Source organism: Cibotium barometz, chromosome 8, assembly GCF_041138505.1.
Source record: "Cibotium barometz isolate CiBa-2024 chromosome 8, ASM4113850v1, whole genome shotgun sequence".
In the NCBI taxonomy this organism is placed as follows: domain Eukaryota; kingdom Viridiplantae; phylum Streptophyta; class Polypodiopsida; order Cyatheales; family Cibotiaceae; genus Cibotium; species Cibotium barometz.
In genome coordinates this window covers 7,060,697-7,076,052 of record NC_141053.1, presented here as the reverse complement: position 1 = coordinate 7,076,052, position 15,356 = coordinate 7,060,697, and positions in this window count along the sequence as shown.

Genomic DNA, 15,356 nt, shown 5'->3' with positions numbered 1-15,356 from the left:
CTCGAAGTGGTGATAGATGGAGTCTGGTGTGGCACAGCTCTACAACATCAAGCAAAAAGAAAATGAGTCCATGTGGGATTATGTTTCTCGCCTCAAACACTTGAACTCAAGATGCAAATTGAGGGAAAGGCTAATTTATGATCAGTTATTGCCTTGCTTAAGGAGAGGAGTCCGAGATCACAAGATGCATGATTATGTGGTGTTAGCCGCCGACCGACTACTCTAGATACGTGATGTAAGTTGGGAATTTAATATGAGGATGACATGCTTGAGTTTCCGCAACCGGAAGATGCCATGCCAAGGAAGCTTTGGTGGTAGCATCATCACGAGTCTCTAGTCATCAAGACGCAGGATCCAAGAGCAAGCAAGTTGGCAACATGACACTACTTGAGGAACTCAGTACTGCCATTTTGGAAAAGTTGAAAGTCAGGGATAGGAGGGAAGCATTAGGAAATACCCATCTCTATCCCCGGAGAGAATTGATTTGGTGCTCAATTTGTAGACAAAATCATACAAGCACCGAATGCCCTCACCTAAGGCCAAGGCAGTTACTTTATTATGCTCATTGTCAAAGACTAGGGAACCATGACATTGCCATGTGTAGATACTTGAGGATCTAGCCCTTAGCACAATTGCCAGCACCCAAAGTGCTAGCCTTACCCAGCACCACTGATGCAAACCAATGTGGCTAGAAGGCAGCCAAATACATCCTACTTACCAAGAGGAATGTTTTGAATGTAGGACATGTCGCCATTGCTGTCACCTATTTTACCACCGCAACCACCACACAGGCCAAGATCAAACATGTGTTGATTGAAGAACCCTTGGAAGAGGGGGAAGCCATGTGTGCAGTAGAAGTAAACAACGACTACTACGAGGAACCAACGGAGATCACACCGGAGTATTATATCTTACAAAACAACATGCCAGTACCAATGTTTCAAACCACGATACAGTGGAAGGAAAAAGACATAAACTCAACCATGAGAAGGAGACCCATAGAGTGTTTTCATTGTAATGGACCTCATCAAGTTGCAGAGTGTCCTCTGAAGAACTAAGCATGTTCTGCATCACAAACAGTTGCTCACTTCTATCACCATCACCTCCATGTTTGCTATATGTCTTGAATGGCTTGTACTCTTTGCCAAGCCCATTTAGAGATAGACACTCATCAAATCATCATCCTCCTGATACATTGATAGATCCAAGGGATTCAACAATGCCCTTGATCTTTAAGGCATATTCATTGATGGACATGCCTTTCTTTTCCATAGCATGCAACTCTTGCTTTAACTGCAACTTCCTTGCCTTTGTGTTAGTCTGGAATATTTGAACAACCAGATTCTGCCATGCAACTGCTAGAGTGTTTGCATCCTGTATGTGTTCTATCATAGTATTTGTGACACTAATTGAAAGCCAATACATGAATTTTCTTGCACCCTGATTCCAATCCTTGAATGCCTTTATATCTGCAAAAGTGGCATTCTCCTCATATAACTCTGGAGGCTCTTCATTGTCTCCTTCTACATAATCCCAAAATCCTTTACCCATTAGGAAATTGGTCATTTTGAACTTCCAGGCATGGAAGTTATTCTTATCCAACTTCTCACTAACAATATGATTAATTTCGTCAGACATGTTTTCCTGCAAAAATCAAATAACCTACAAACAGACAACTTCTATATGCAACCTGTAAATATAGCAGTATCTCCTATAACTGATGTAGCAGCGATACTTCAGCACAGCGTGTGTGTCACCAAATGTGACCTGAGTACATGTACATACACCCAGTATTAACAATACATGTGTGTCACCAAATGTGACCAGAGTACATGTACATACACCCAGTATCAACAATACATGTGCACTGCAATAACCAAATTTCGAGCAGAAACAGTTCTCTACCAGAACTTCCAGAAAACTAGCAAAAATACCCTACAGAGCGATGAAACGAGGCCAGTAACACCCCCGAAATGCGACTCTGGCTCAAAAAACATTGTCCAATAGGACAACTGATATGACAATATACCTGCCCTATAGCTCCGCTCTCATGACGAAGACAGCTCCTCAATCGGAGATGTGTAGCTTCCAGAGCTACTGAGGGGGTGTTGTACCTAAACCAAGAAGGGGAAAGAGATGATGGTGCTCTTACCCGTGTAGTACCGCTTCCTTCCTTGCTTGTTCTCACCTCTTGCTTGCCTCCTTAGCTCTCACATGAACCAGGCTACTCTGATACCATAAAGAGAATGTGGGGGAGAGGGAGAGCTTCAAACCCTAGCAAGCAAACACACACGCACAAGAGAGAGAGAAAGACACAAGAGAGAGATTGATTGGCTGAATTTTCTTCTATCTTCTTCTTCTCTACTCAACCAATATAACATAAAGATAAGAGTACACACTATATGGGTTATTACTCAACTACTACAACATACAAGGGTCAGCCCATAATGTGAACCCGACTAAATGAGCTGGCACTATAACTATGCCAGTCTCTAGTAATCCAAAATGGCTATCACGCTGTCGTGCCATGGCACGTCTATGGTGTGAAACCATGCATGTGAGGCCATTAAATACAAATCTAGATGTATGGGATTAAGTGCCATGACTTGAGTCATTTTATGATGCCCATGTACATATGTTCATATTGTAAATGAGGTTCAATAAGACAAGCCGAAGCTGAGCCAGGTCTCGAAGCCTCAGTACATGAGTGTGGTGTGCGGGTGGTTGCTAAATGCAGAGCACCAATCTGGAATGTGGTCGGCTGCGAATGATATCAGCCGTCTGGTAGCTTGAAATATGTGTACACGTCTCCAAGAAAATGAACGGGCATCGTGGGTTGCATTTGAAGAAGGTTGTGGAAGGCATGGGCAATTTAAAGGTTAAAGGACATATGTAAGCAATGGTGTGAAAAGGAATGTTGAGGTGGCAGGCCTTAGAACAAAATAAAATTAATGATAATCGTGGCCACTAAAAAGAATGGCCATGTGGAAGTTTTACAAGCGGCCAGCGTGCGCAGTCTAGAAGGTTGACGGGCTGGCGAGTTGAGGGGGATGATTCGGCAGGTGGTTTTTGGAAAAAGGTTGCTATCTGGTTTTTGGAGGGTTCTGGGTGGAGCGAGTAGGCGTGGGAGAAAAGCCAACCGCCTTGGGAAGTGGGCTGGGGGAATTCTGCAGACGGGGGGGAGCTCTTGGGTGTATGTGCAGAAAAACGGACGCTGACAAGCTGTGGCGGCGGCAAGTATACACGGGGGCTTCCGTCTCCTTTGTCTTCTCAAGGGTGACCACATTCACCACCTTTGTTTTACCCTTCTCCTCATTTGTCAACCCACTGGTCCCTGCGTCAATTCCATAATCATTTGCCCTATTGGGAATCTGAGAGGGTAAAGGATACATATCACCCCCCATTCGCAGTGGCTTATCACAATCGGGACTTATACGCCCTAATTCACCACAATTCCAACATGTAGGGTTTATGGGGACCGCCTGGGGGGAACAGCTGGGACTCTGGGAAGCAGCCGCCGCCGCAGGGAGGGGTAGAGAGGGACCGCTTGCTGGGTGATCGTGCAGAAACCAGAGGAAAGGAAAAGAACAGTCGCAGGGCTGTAGCCAGGTGGAGGGGGGGGCGCTGCTGGTGATCGTGTAGAAACCAGAGGAAAGGAAAAGAACAATCGTCGTGGCAGGGCTGCAGCCAGGTGGAGGGGGGGGGCGCTGCTGATAACCAAAGTGTGAAGTGTGGGGACCGCCCTGGAGAAGAGGAAGCTAGGGAAAGCTTGTGGAGTTGTGGAGCGGCCCTTGGGACGATCTTCTTTTTCGGTTCATTCGCTAGCGTCAACTGTCTGTGCTTTCGGACAGCGAATCGAAAGGTTTGCACTGTCAATCTTGGATGTGATGTTGCTAAGCATGCATGTGAGGAAAATAAAATATTACAGGATGGGCCACAAGTATGTGTGATTGATTTAGAGGGGGTGAGTGATATGGGTGATTCCAACAGTGATGTTGCTTCTGAAGCTGGTTGCCAAGGTTCTTTGGATTTGGGTTATCCTGGAATGCTAACTGGGTGTTCCAACAATAAACAGGGTGATGCTATGTCATCAGTGTCAGGGTTACCTTGCAACCACATTTGTGAGCAACAATCTCGATCTTGGAAGCCTGTTTATGACGATGATTTGGAGAGGGAAATTGAATCTGTCCTTTTGGATCATACAGGGTTCAATGACATGCAGATTCAAGGGTACTCGGGTGAGGGACCCATAATTCTAAGCCCATCTGTAGACAGGTATCAAGAAATACTGGGAGATAACATGCAGGATATGCAAAGTGTGGTCACAGAGCCTCATGAGGCTGCATATGAGCAACCAAATGGATATAGCTATGGGGGTATGAATGTTCATGATAATCAACATGTGGGATTGCAAGATGATAATGGCTTCAATGCGATTGATCTTGAATTGGATGCTATCCTAGATGATGCATTGGATGATTTCATGATATATAATAGATCCCCAACAGCTTTGGGCTCTTCTATGCTTGATGTTAGTCAACTGTTGGTTGCAAGTGAGGATGTGCAGGTGTTATGTAAGCCAAATGATTGTGATAAGATTGATCCAGAGCTGGAGGCTATTCTCGATGATGCCTTGTTGGACTTTGTATGTGTTGATGGTGTGGATGCTTTGCATACTTTGCAACGGCCTAAAGAAGAGGTATATAATAGCATAGAGGAAGCCAATGAAGACCATGCTTTTCCGTCTTTGGATGAGAAGAATGAATGTTTGTCAGTGGGTGAGCTGGATCCGGGCACGGTAGATTTGGATGGGATGTTACCAAGTGTGTGTTCCATGCTGTTAATGCAGTTGTTACTTGGTGTGGCCATACAATATGTGGTGCAAAGCCTTCAAACATGGCCTGAGGAAAATTTTGAAGAGCATCCCACTTTGAATGATGAGGGTAATTATGCATATGCAGGGAATCTAAGCGAGGATAGGGCTTCATATGAGCAAAGGATATGGCACATATGCCAAAAGCGGTTGGTATTTGATCTAGGTGGGAAAGCAGAACCATTCAGATGTGATTGCTAAGATATAAATATCTTGCAGGCTAGGGGGGTAGGTTAAGATGTCATGCTATGTTTCAACAAAGGATAACCCCTTGTGAGTGGCACTATGTATATTCTTCTACTGTTTCATGTTTACTAGGGTGATACCAACTGGGTCAGGTTTGACAGGGTTTAAGACGCCTAGTTGGATGCTTGTACATATACCAATGTTGGTTTGCAAATAATGCATGGACACTGAATTCCAGGACCTGTGTGGCACATACCGGAGGATGTGCAGGTTTAGAGGGGGCGGATGTCGTGCCATGGCACGTCTATGGTGTGAAACCATGCATGTGAGGCCATTAAATACAAATCTAGATGTATGGGATTAAGTGCCATGACTTGAGTCATTTTATGATGCCCATGTACATATGTTCATATTGTAAATGAGGTTCAATAAGACAAGCCGAAGCTGAGCCAGGTCTCGAAGCCTCAGTACATGAGTGTGGTGTGCGGGTGGTTGCTAAATGCAGAGCACCAATCTGGAATGTGGTCGGCTGCGAATGATATCAGCCGTCTGGTAGCTTAAAATATGTGTACGCATCTCCAAGAAAATGAACGGGCATCGTGGGTTGCATTTGAAGAAGGTTGTGGAAGGCATGGGCAATTTAAAGGTTAAAGGACATATGTAAGCAATGGTGTGAAAAGGAATGTTGAGGTGGCAGGCCTTAGAACAAAATAAAATTAATGATAATCGTGGCCACTAAAAATAATGGCCATGTGGAAGTTTTACAGGCGGCCAGCGTGCGCAGTCTAGAAGGTTGACGGGTTGGCGAGTTGAGGGGGGTGATTCGGCAGAGATCGGGTGGTTTTTGGAAAAAGGTTGCTATCTGGTTTTTGGAGGGTTCTGGGTGGAGCGAGTAGGCGTGGGAGAAAAGCCAACCGCCTTGGGAAGTGGGCTGGGGGAATTCTGCAGACGGGGGGGGGGGGAGCTCTTGGGTGTATGTGCAGAAAAACGGACACTGACAAGCTGTGGCGGCGGCAAGTATACACAGGGGCTAGTGTTTATGGGGACCGCCTGGGGGGAACAGCTGGGACTCTGGGAAGCAGCCGCTGCAGGGAGGGGTAGAGAGGGACCACTTGCTGGGTGATCGTGCAGAAACCAGAGGAAAGGAAAAGAACAGTCGCAGGGCTGCAGCCAGGTGGAGGGGGGGCGCTGCTGATAACCAGAGTGTGAAGTGTGGGGACCGCCCTGGAGAAGAGGAAGCTGGGGAGAGCTTATGGAGTTGTGGAGCGGCCCCTGGGATGATCTTCTTTTTCGCAGTCACTGAGGTTCATTCGCTAGCGTCAACTGTCTGTGCTTTCGAACAGCGAATCGAAAGGTTTGCACTGTCAATCTTGGATGTGATGCTGCTAAGCATAGGATGAAAATTAAGGATTGACAACTAGCACTACCGGTGCTTCTGCAAATCCCGAGTTGCAAGGTGTCCTTGAGAATTAGGAAACAGTCTTTTTGAATTTTTATCATCAATGGCTGACCAAAGGATGATGAAAGAGATGAGGAATGGTTTAAAGAGGTTTATGGGAAAGAGTATACAGCGCCTGTGAGGCCTGCCAATGAGAGTGCCCGAGATAACCCCAGTTTGAAAAAGAGGTCAATTACAGAGGCAAGTGATCTGATTTGGGTGGACAGAAGTTGCTACCCCTGGAAGAAATGGAATTAGAGTGTTATGAGTGGAATCTCATTGTAAATTGGTGCCTCTGTGAACTGATGTTTTGCTGTCTTGAATTTTCAGTCATTGTATGACCTGTAAGTGCTAGTGAAGAGCTACAGGCTTGTAAAGAGGACTGATTTCTTAGAAATAAAATGATGATCTAAAAATTCAGTTTAAAAATGTGATTTGGTATGTAAATATTATGGTTCCAGCTTCTGCAGGTGGTGCCCCTTGAAGAGTTTTGTGTTTTTGTTTCCTTGCTAGGAATTTGGAAGCTACTCTCATAGCCAGAAGTCTCGCACTTTCCCAGCGATACCGCCCACATCACGACAACGCAGCCTGTCATCCCACTGGCTGCATATCAGCCATAATCTCACTAACCATGCCAGTGGTGTAGATGCGGAAGCTATCACCCACGCGGGTCATCAACGTCCGCAATAGCACTAGTTGAGCTCGATATCTCAACATCTTCCTCATGAAAAGTTCAAAGCTTTTCATAGAGCTTTGGGCTTACTGCCTTTTTAGGATTGATCGGCCATACCCTGTACATGTTCACATTATCACTCCAGGGGGGATTTGTAGCATTATATGGTAGTGATGTGTGTGGACACACTTAGGACTATTGGGACACTTTTTTCCTCACTAGGAGGTTTTTCCCCCCGTGCGTATGTACACCCTCTTATCTACTCGTTTTGGGGTGTGTACTTATCTTTTGTATCTGGCACACATTTATTCATTCTAATATAGTGAGTTTATATGCTCTCAAGTTTCTCGATCTTGTGTATGTGCATTGTTGCAACCCTAACCTTAATTCCAACAGATAGATCTTGATTATATTACATATCCCCTTAAATCCTTTGAAATTCCAATTTTGGGTCAAGCACAGTGTTATATTAGGGCACATTGTGTCTAAAAATGGTATTACCACCAATGAGAGCAAGGTGAAGTTGATTCTGGAATTACCACCACTAACATACTATAAGGGCGTACAAAGATTTATGGGACATGTTGGGTACTATCGAAGATTCATTATGTTCTATGCTGAGATTGCCAGACCATTGTATAGACTACTCCTAGTCTTTGAGTGGAATGACAAATGCCAAAAAGCATATGATCATTTAAAACAAGCACTAACCCGAGCACCAATCTCTTGAGACCACCCAACGGGGATCTTATATTTCATGTACACATCGATGCATCAAAATTTGCTATTGGATGCATACTGGCACAACCTGGGGAATTCAAATTGGATTACCTAGGTTGTTTTGATAGTCAATAATCAAACGATGCAGAAATGAATTATACCATAACGGAACGCAAAGGATTGACTATGGTATACGCTGTTAAAAAATACAGATATTACCTAGCCAATAAATTTATATTTTTTGTGAATCATTGTATCTGGTAAACAAGCCATGCACCATAGGAAGAATCACTAGATGGTTACTGTTGCTTTTGGAATTCAACTTTACGGTCATTATAAGAAAAGAATCACAACATGTCTTGGCAGACCATACGTCAAGGATTCCAAATGGAGAACCTGCAACAACTAGGGTGGACGATCATCTTCCAAATGCATGTCTATTCAAGATTGACGTGGTGTCTGAATGGAGCGAGGCAATATCCGAGTACCTGGCTTACGGTTTTCCATAATATTGGCCTTTAAACAAGGATTAAATGTGTCTGCTTATTAAGCTAGCCGCACCATATCAATTGATTGCAGGAGAACTATATAAGCAGGGCAAGGAAGATATCCTCAGAAGATGTTTGCGAGAAGATGAGTTCATCACGATATTAGAAAAAGCACACTTAGAATAGCCGGAGGACATTCTGCTGGAGATGTTACAGCTCGCAAAGGTGCTTCAAGAAGTAGGACTATGGTGGCCTACATTATTCGGAGATGCCATAGAATTTGTAAAGAGATGCAAAGATGTCAATGAATTGCTATTCCACAATAAAAAGACAGGATGCCACTTATCCCTGTAATTGTGAGCAACCTTTTGAGAAATGGGGTATTGATTTTGTTGGACCCATTAGTCCAACAGCACACCCATCACAAGCTCGTTATGTGATCGTGGCCACAAATTACTTCACCAAGTGGGCAGAGGCGAGAGCCTCTAAAAAAGTTGATGCTCGAGCTACGGCCAAGTTCTTATATATGAACCAATCATTTCTAGATTTGGCTGCCCACTAGAATTAGTTAGTAATCGAGGTTCACATTTCATCAATGAGGTGATTAAATATTTACTCATGGAATTCCTTGTGGTTCATTAAAAATCATCACCTTATTATCCACAAGCAAATGGACAAGTTAAGAGCACTAACAAGATTTTATATGCTATCCTGACCAAGACCGTAGAGGCCAATAGAGCGAATTGGAAACACAAGCTGACTGCAGCATTATGGGTCTATCGTATGTTGTATAAGGTAGCAATGAGATACACTCTCTTTCGTCTAACTTACATTAGGAAGTGAATGGGGTCTTCTTGGGCCCTTTAATTTGCCCCAGCCTAATCAAGGTGATTAAGGAATAGCCAAATGGGGGGTTGCCATGTGGACTGAAATGTTGGGTTTGTAAGAGAGGTGTAAGAGTGGTCAAAGGGTGCACTTTTTCTCCCAAAGGGGGGGGGGGGGCAAATTTACAATTTTCGGACCTCCATAACTTCTACATACAAGCTCCGATTTGAGCGGAGATTTCAGATCCGTGATCTACGCATCAAGAGCTTTCCATAGATATGCTACATGATATGGTTTTATCCGCTAGATTTTAAATTCCATTTCCCCCCCAAAATTCAAATTCGAATAAAGTAGCCGTTTTGAAGCTTCTAATTAGAAAACGTTTCTTCTTAAGAGAAAAGGCTTGACTCCCTTAAACTGCCAAATAAAAGGGCCCAAGAAGACTCCATTGAGGTCCTAATGATGGCATCGATGTGGTAATGCCCATGGAATTATAGTTCCAAGCCTACGTACAAGAAAGGCTTATAGGGAATGCATTAGCCCCGAGAGGTTAATTAACTTAGAGAAACTTCATGAAACAAGGCTAATTGCATCACATGGGTTAATGGTCGAGAAACTACAACGAAAAAGTTGGTTTGACCATAACCTAAAACACAAAGAACTAAAAAAGCTTGTCCTCATGTATGGTGTTGGAAGCACCAGCAAAAAGAAACTAAAATACAGAGGGTTAAGAGGTTTTAGAGTGTCCGAAATCACCCCTCAAGGGTCAGTACGAATCGAAATTATTGATGGGATAGAAATAGAGGGGTATATCAACAGAAGTAAACTAAAAAAAATATTACGGACCCCTAGCCTAGGAAATGCTCGAGTAAGAGCATCTTTTAAAACAAAAGAAGGAGCTAGCAAAGGAAAAAATCAGACAAGCCCAAGAGGAATCCAAGGCAAGGGAGACCAAAACAAAACAAAGCCTCCAAGGGAGAATGCTACATGTAAACATGGCTTCACTCACCCTGTTTGAAGAGTATGACCTAGACATGGAGCCTGCACAACACGACTCAGTGTACATGTCTCTATAAAGGGTAATCAAACCAAGAGTATTGCATTAATTTATACGAGGTTAAGTCATAACTTGATTTCCTACTATGAAACATGGGTAGCTCTAAAAAAACCCGCCCTAGAGGCAACTAATGCACAAGTTTACAGTGTGCATCTCTCAGTTACGCAAACAATGGGATTTTTGAATGTTAACATCTCCATGAGAAATAATCCCTTGGTTAGGAAGGTATTTGTGATGCCTGCAGGAATGATGGAGGAAGAGGAGATGATTCTAGGACGATCCTGGATTTGCACCAGTAACTGTAACATCCAATGGGAAAGTCGGATAGTGTAACTCAACAATGGCAATGACACCTTGACCATCCCATTATGGAGTCCCTTGAACATAGAGCCACCAATTACATGCAACATAGAGCCACCAACGCTAAGAAAAATGGAAAAATCCATAGAGCAGGCGTTGACCTCAAACCAACAGCACCACTCGTCACTATATGTATCCGGCACGACGACAATGGGTTCCCAAATTCCAACTTCTAGCCCAAGGATACTATGAAGACAAAACCTCATGGGTTTCAAAGCAGAAAAACAAAGCTCAATACAAAAGCTAAAGGAATTAAAATAGGGAAAGAAAGCGGTAACCCAAGCACGCCGGATGACCACTTGGCATTCAAAAGAGGTGGGTAAGAAAAGACCTACTAGCAGCACGTGGCTACTGTCAAGGAACTGCCAAAGTATGGGTACCCAAGGATAACATAAGATCCAGTGCGGTGTTTATCTCGACCGAACAAAAGAAAGCCAAAGGCACAAGAAGAATCAAAGCCCAGATACATCAAGTGTCAATATAGCACCAAACTTGGTCTGGAGAAAGAAAGCCGTTTGTCCATGTCAACGAGAGAGTGCAACATCTCCAACATCACCCCAGAGAATGATCAAGCAGAGCCAAGTTCTATACAATAGAAACTCTGAAGTGAACATAAATGCATAGCAAACACAACAGGTTCATGAAGCTTCGGTGGATGAACTCTTCCAATGGATGGAAGAAAAATTTAAAAGTTCTCAATCAGAACTTAAGCGACTACAACAACACATACCCATTGGCTCCAAAGTACCAAGTTGGCTCCCATGGAAATAAGAAGGAAGGAAGGCACATGATAAAGGGTTCTGCAACTCACGCCCTCAAATTCCAAACCAGTTCCCACCATGAAACGGGTTCATACATTTCATGTGCTCAGTTCTCCTTCGTTGACCTTGGAATACTTGAGCATCTAGGACTCCTTAGGGTATCACCAATTGCATGCATAACGGCAAAGGGTACTTCATGTCGTGAAATGCCTAGGGCTACTTTACGTCGTGAAATGCTTGGGGCTACTTCATGTCATGAAACACCTGAGGCTACTTCACGTCGTGAAGCGCTACAAACTGGTTCACATCATGAAATGGTCACATGAGTCCAACCAATCGTTTATGGCCACATGGCAGGCCTAATTAAGATAGCCATCGGCTAGCGCATACACTGCATTTTCCTTTTTGGACACTTTTGCTCATTCTCCTCACTGGCGGTGGATTGTCTTCCTCGCATCTTCTCTCTCACCTGCTACTCGTGATCATCATTTGCGCGCCGGCCTCTCATCACCTTAGCCTCATTCGTTCTCAGGTAGAAGCTCGTGCTTCAAATCTTTGATTATTATAATATGCTTCTTTTCCTTTTTTCATCACAAAGTGAATCACCAAAGCTACACACAGATGTTGATGCTTTTCATTTCGTTGATTATCTTTTTATCTACCCTTGCATTGCGTACATGGACAAACCATCACAACACCAAAAATTAATACAAGTTGGGTAACGTGAAACAACAATCTGTTGTTTCACGGCCCAACCCCCATCTGTTGTTTCATGAAGACTACTCTTTCACAAAAATCAACTTCACAAAAAAGAAAGAGAAAAAAATGATGACTCTACTATTTCACGCCCAAAATTGCATTTTGCAGTTTCACGAATTAGCCTTTTCACGAAACAAGCTATTTCACAAAATAAGCTATTTCACAAATTAACTGGTTTATGCACAAGCTGTTTCACGAAATAAGAAATTTCATGAATTAACTAGTTCATGCACAAGCTATTTTACGAATTAACTGGTTCACGCACAAGCTGTTTCACAAAATAAGTAGTTTCACAAATTAACTGATTCACGCACAAGTTGTTTCCCACAGTAAGTTGTTTCACACAATAAGTTGTTTCACGAAATAAGTTGTTTCACGAATTAACTATTTCACGCACTAGCTGTTCCATGCCATGAAATTGTCCTCTGCTAGTTCACAGGCTCATAGTTCATGTCTGCTGCTTCGCGGTAGATACTAATTCATGGCATCCACAATAACACATTGTACATATTACTCGCCCTACTAACAGTCCTACCATCATTCACCGAGAGTTCCTACCAGTCAACAAGACTGATTTTCTCTTCAAAATTTGACAAACAGCTACAACAGAAGGCTCAGAAATGGAGTTTGAGGAGACCCCAACAACTACTCAGGCCAGTGCCACAGGGTCCCCAACGGCAAGGAGGAAGAGAGGGCAGAGGGACACTAAGCTCACATACCTTGGCCTCTATGCAAAGGACCTACAAGGCACCATGCTACAGACGGATATCCAAACAAACCAGGGCAAGATTTACTTCCAGTACCATAGCCAAGAGTGCCTGAAGATCCTAGAGGACACAGATGCACATCAGAAGCTGGAAAAGGTGGGGCTAGGCAAGATGGCAAAGGTTCTCCCCCCAAATTCAACCAGTCACTCTATGCAGAGTTCCTCAAAACCTACAACAAGAATACCAAAAGGAGAAAAATAACCAAGCCAGATGGATCAAAAGAATAGGTGCTTATTACAGAGGATATGATCCGAGAAGCACTTCAGCTGCCACCTCCCGTTTCATCACATTAACAAGATGCCAGTGGAAAATATGTTAAAGAAGGCTGCATACAATTCTAATGGAGCTTATTATGAGAACATCAAGGAAGAAGTTGACAAAAGAGCCTATCAAACTATATCCATGCTCATGCAGGTAAAGACAGTGGACAGATACAACATAACACCCCTACACATAATAGCCAAGGTACATGAAGAGAAGGAAGAAGATTGGGCTTGGTTTATCCACAAGGAGATGGAGCATTACCTTCGGTCACACCAATCCAAGGTCTTACCTCAACCAAAAATACTTAGCCATGCAGGTCACATACCCCAAGGACCACCTCAAGAACAAGAAGTGCCGACAAGGAGACCTAGAGATTCCAAGCCAACTCACAAAGGACTTTTGCAGAGCAAGGTCAGTTTGTACAAAGGATACAAAAGATCTTATGAAGGAACTAACCAGAGAAGGCAAGGAAAGTAAGAAGCAAAGGTCACACACAGGTTGTTTTTATGCAATCGAAACAAATGGAAACAATCCCTGCCTGGAGGATTTTGGCATTCAACCAGAATGGCGTAAGGAATACATGATCATTCCAGAGTACTGTTGGGAATATAAAGGCTCAGCCCCCAACAAACGAGTCAATCTAGTCTTCACGAAGACTCACGCCACTACAGTTCAAGGTAGAAAAGGAATGAGACTCCCATGTTTGCTACAAATTTTCGAAGTTCTCAACATAGGAGTTTCCGGATATAGCAAGTCAAAAGAACCAAATGCTCACCTGGATCCGCTCGTGGCAAAGAATACTAGATCCAAACATAGTAGCTGCGCGATCAGGTTCCTGAAATTGATTGTAGTACTCATTGACCTACCAACAGAAACACATAATGGATACAATGCAGAACGCCTTTGCTTCGACATGAACAGGGACCTAGATAAACAAGAAATGATGCTTTATTACCATCGACTACGATGTCTTCCAGGCTATATGCACATTACATTCGAAGACATGATCAACACCGGGTTCTAGATGTCACACTCTGCATTCCGAAGAACCCTAAAAAAAGCTTCAATCACGCTGCAATTTCTACATACATAAATTTGACGTGCATAAATTCAGCATTATTGGGTCTTCTAACCTCCATGAAAGGTTCTGAGGACAGAACCTACTTTAGGTAGGGAGAAATGTTAATCCCACTATGGATTAACAAAGATGCTCCTCCATTTGAGGACATTAATAAGTGCTATATAATAACACTATAAACATTGTACATTATGAGATATTGGCTAGCCAAGGCTTTAGATTAGTAAGTTTTGGGCGTCCAAGTGTAAATAAAAGCCAAATGTATAAAAGGCAATTTCTCATAACGAAAGAACACAATCCCCCTTTGTGCTATGAGAGAGAGAGAGTGTGTGTGTGTGTACTCTAGTCTAGCATGTGCCTCTTTCATGCTTGTGTATAAGAGAGTGAGAGGAAGAGATTGCCTTACATGTGTTGTGAGCGAGTCCACGGTGACAACGTGGAGGTGGAGATCGGAGGTTGAAGCTTCCCAAAGCAAGCTTGGAGAGCCTCAAGGGATGTGAGCCCAAAGCGTCAGTATCCTACGTTGGTTATAGTCTATTGCTTATCCATTTGGTGAATGTGTGGAGTTTCCTTGAGAGGTTTAGTAGGCCATAACACCAATGCAACACAATTAGAAGAAATGCCATATTGATTGGGTGTCCAAGCTGCCCATGTTGGGGAATGGAGTTCTATTGATTGAGGGCATGCATTCCTTGTTGAAAGCTCTAAAGAAGAGATGATGCCTTGTTGTGGTGCCAAGTGTTATCGAGAGAGCATCCTATATTGCCTAGTAGACATCATGTAGAATGCTCTTTTATCAAGGCTTGCTTGATCCCTTTGCATTTTTTTTGAGTAAGAGAGTCAAGGCATCTAATGCTAAGGAAAAACCTACATTTTGTCTAGAATTAAAAAATCACCTTTTCTTTTTGCTCAAGGTCTCTCTCTCTCTCTCTCTCTCTCTAAGGACAATTAGAAAAAGTATAAAATAATTGGCAAATACACAATCCTATCTTGTGTCAATGGAGCCAACATCCAAGGTGTGGATTGCAAATAAGCTCACCTTCGCACAACAAAGCAAAAAGGCTACAACTTGAGAAGCACATAAAGAAGACATGTCATTTTCTATTA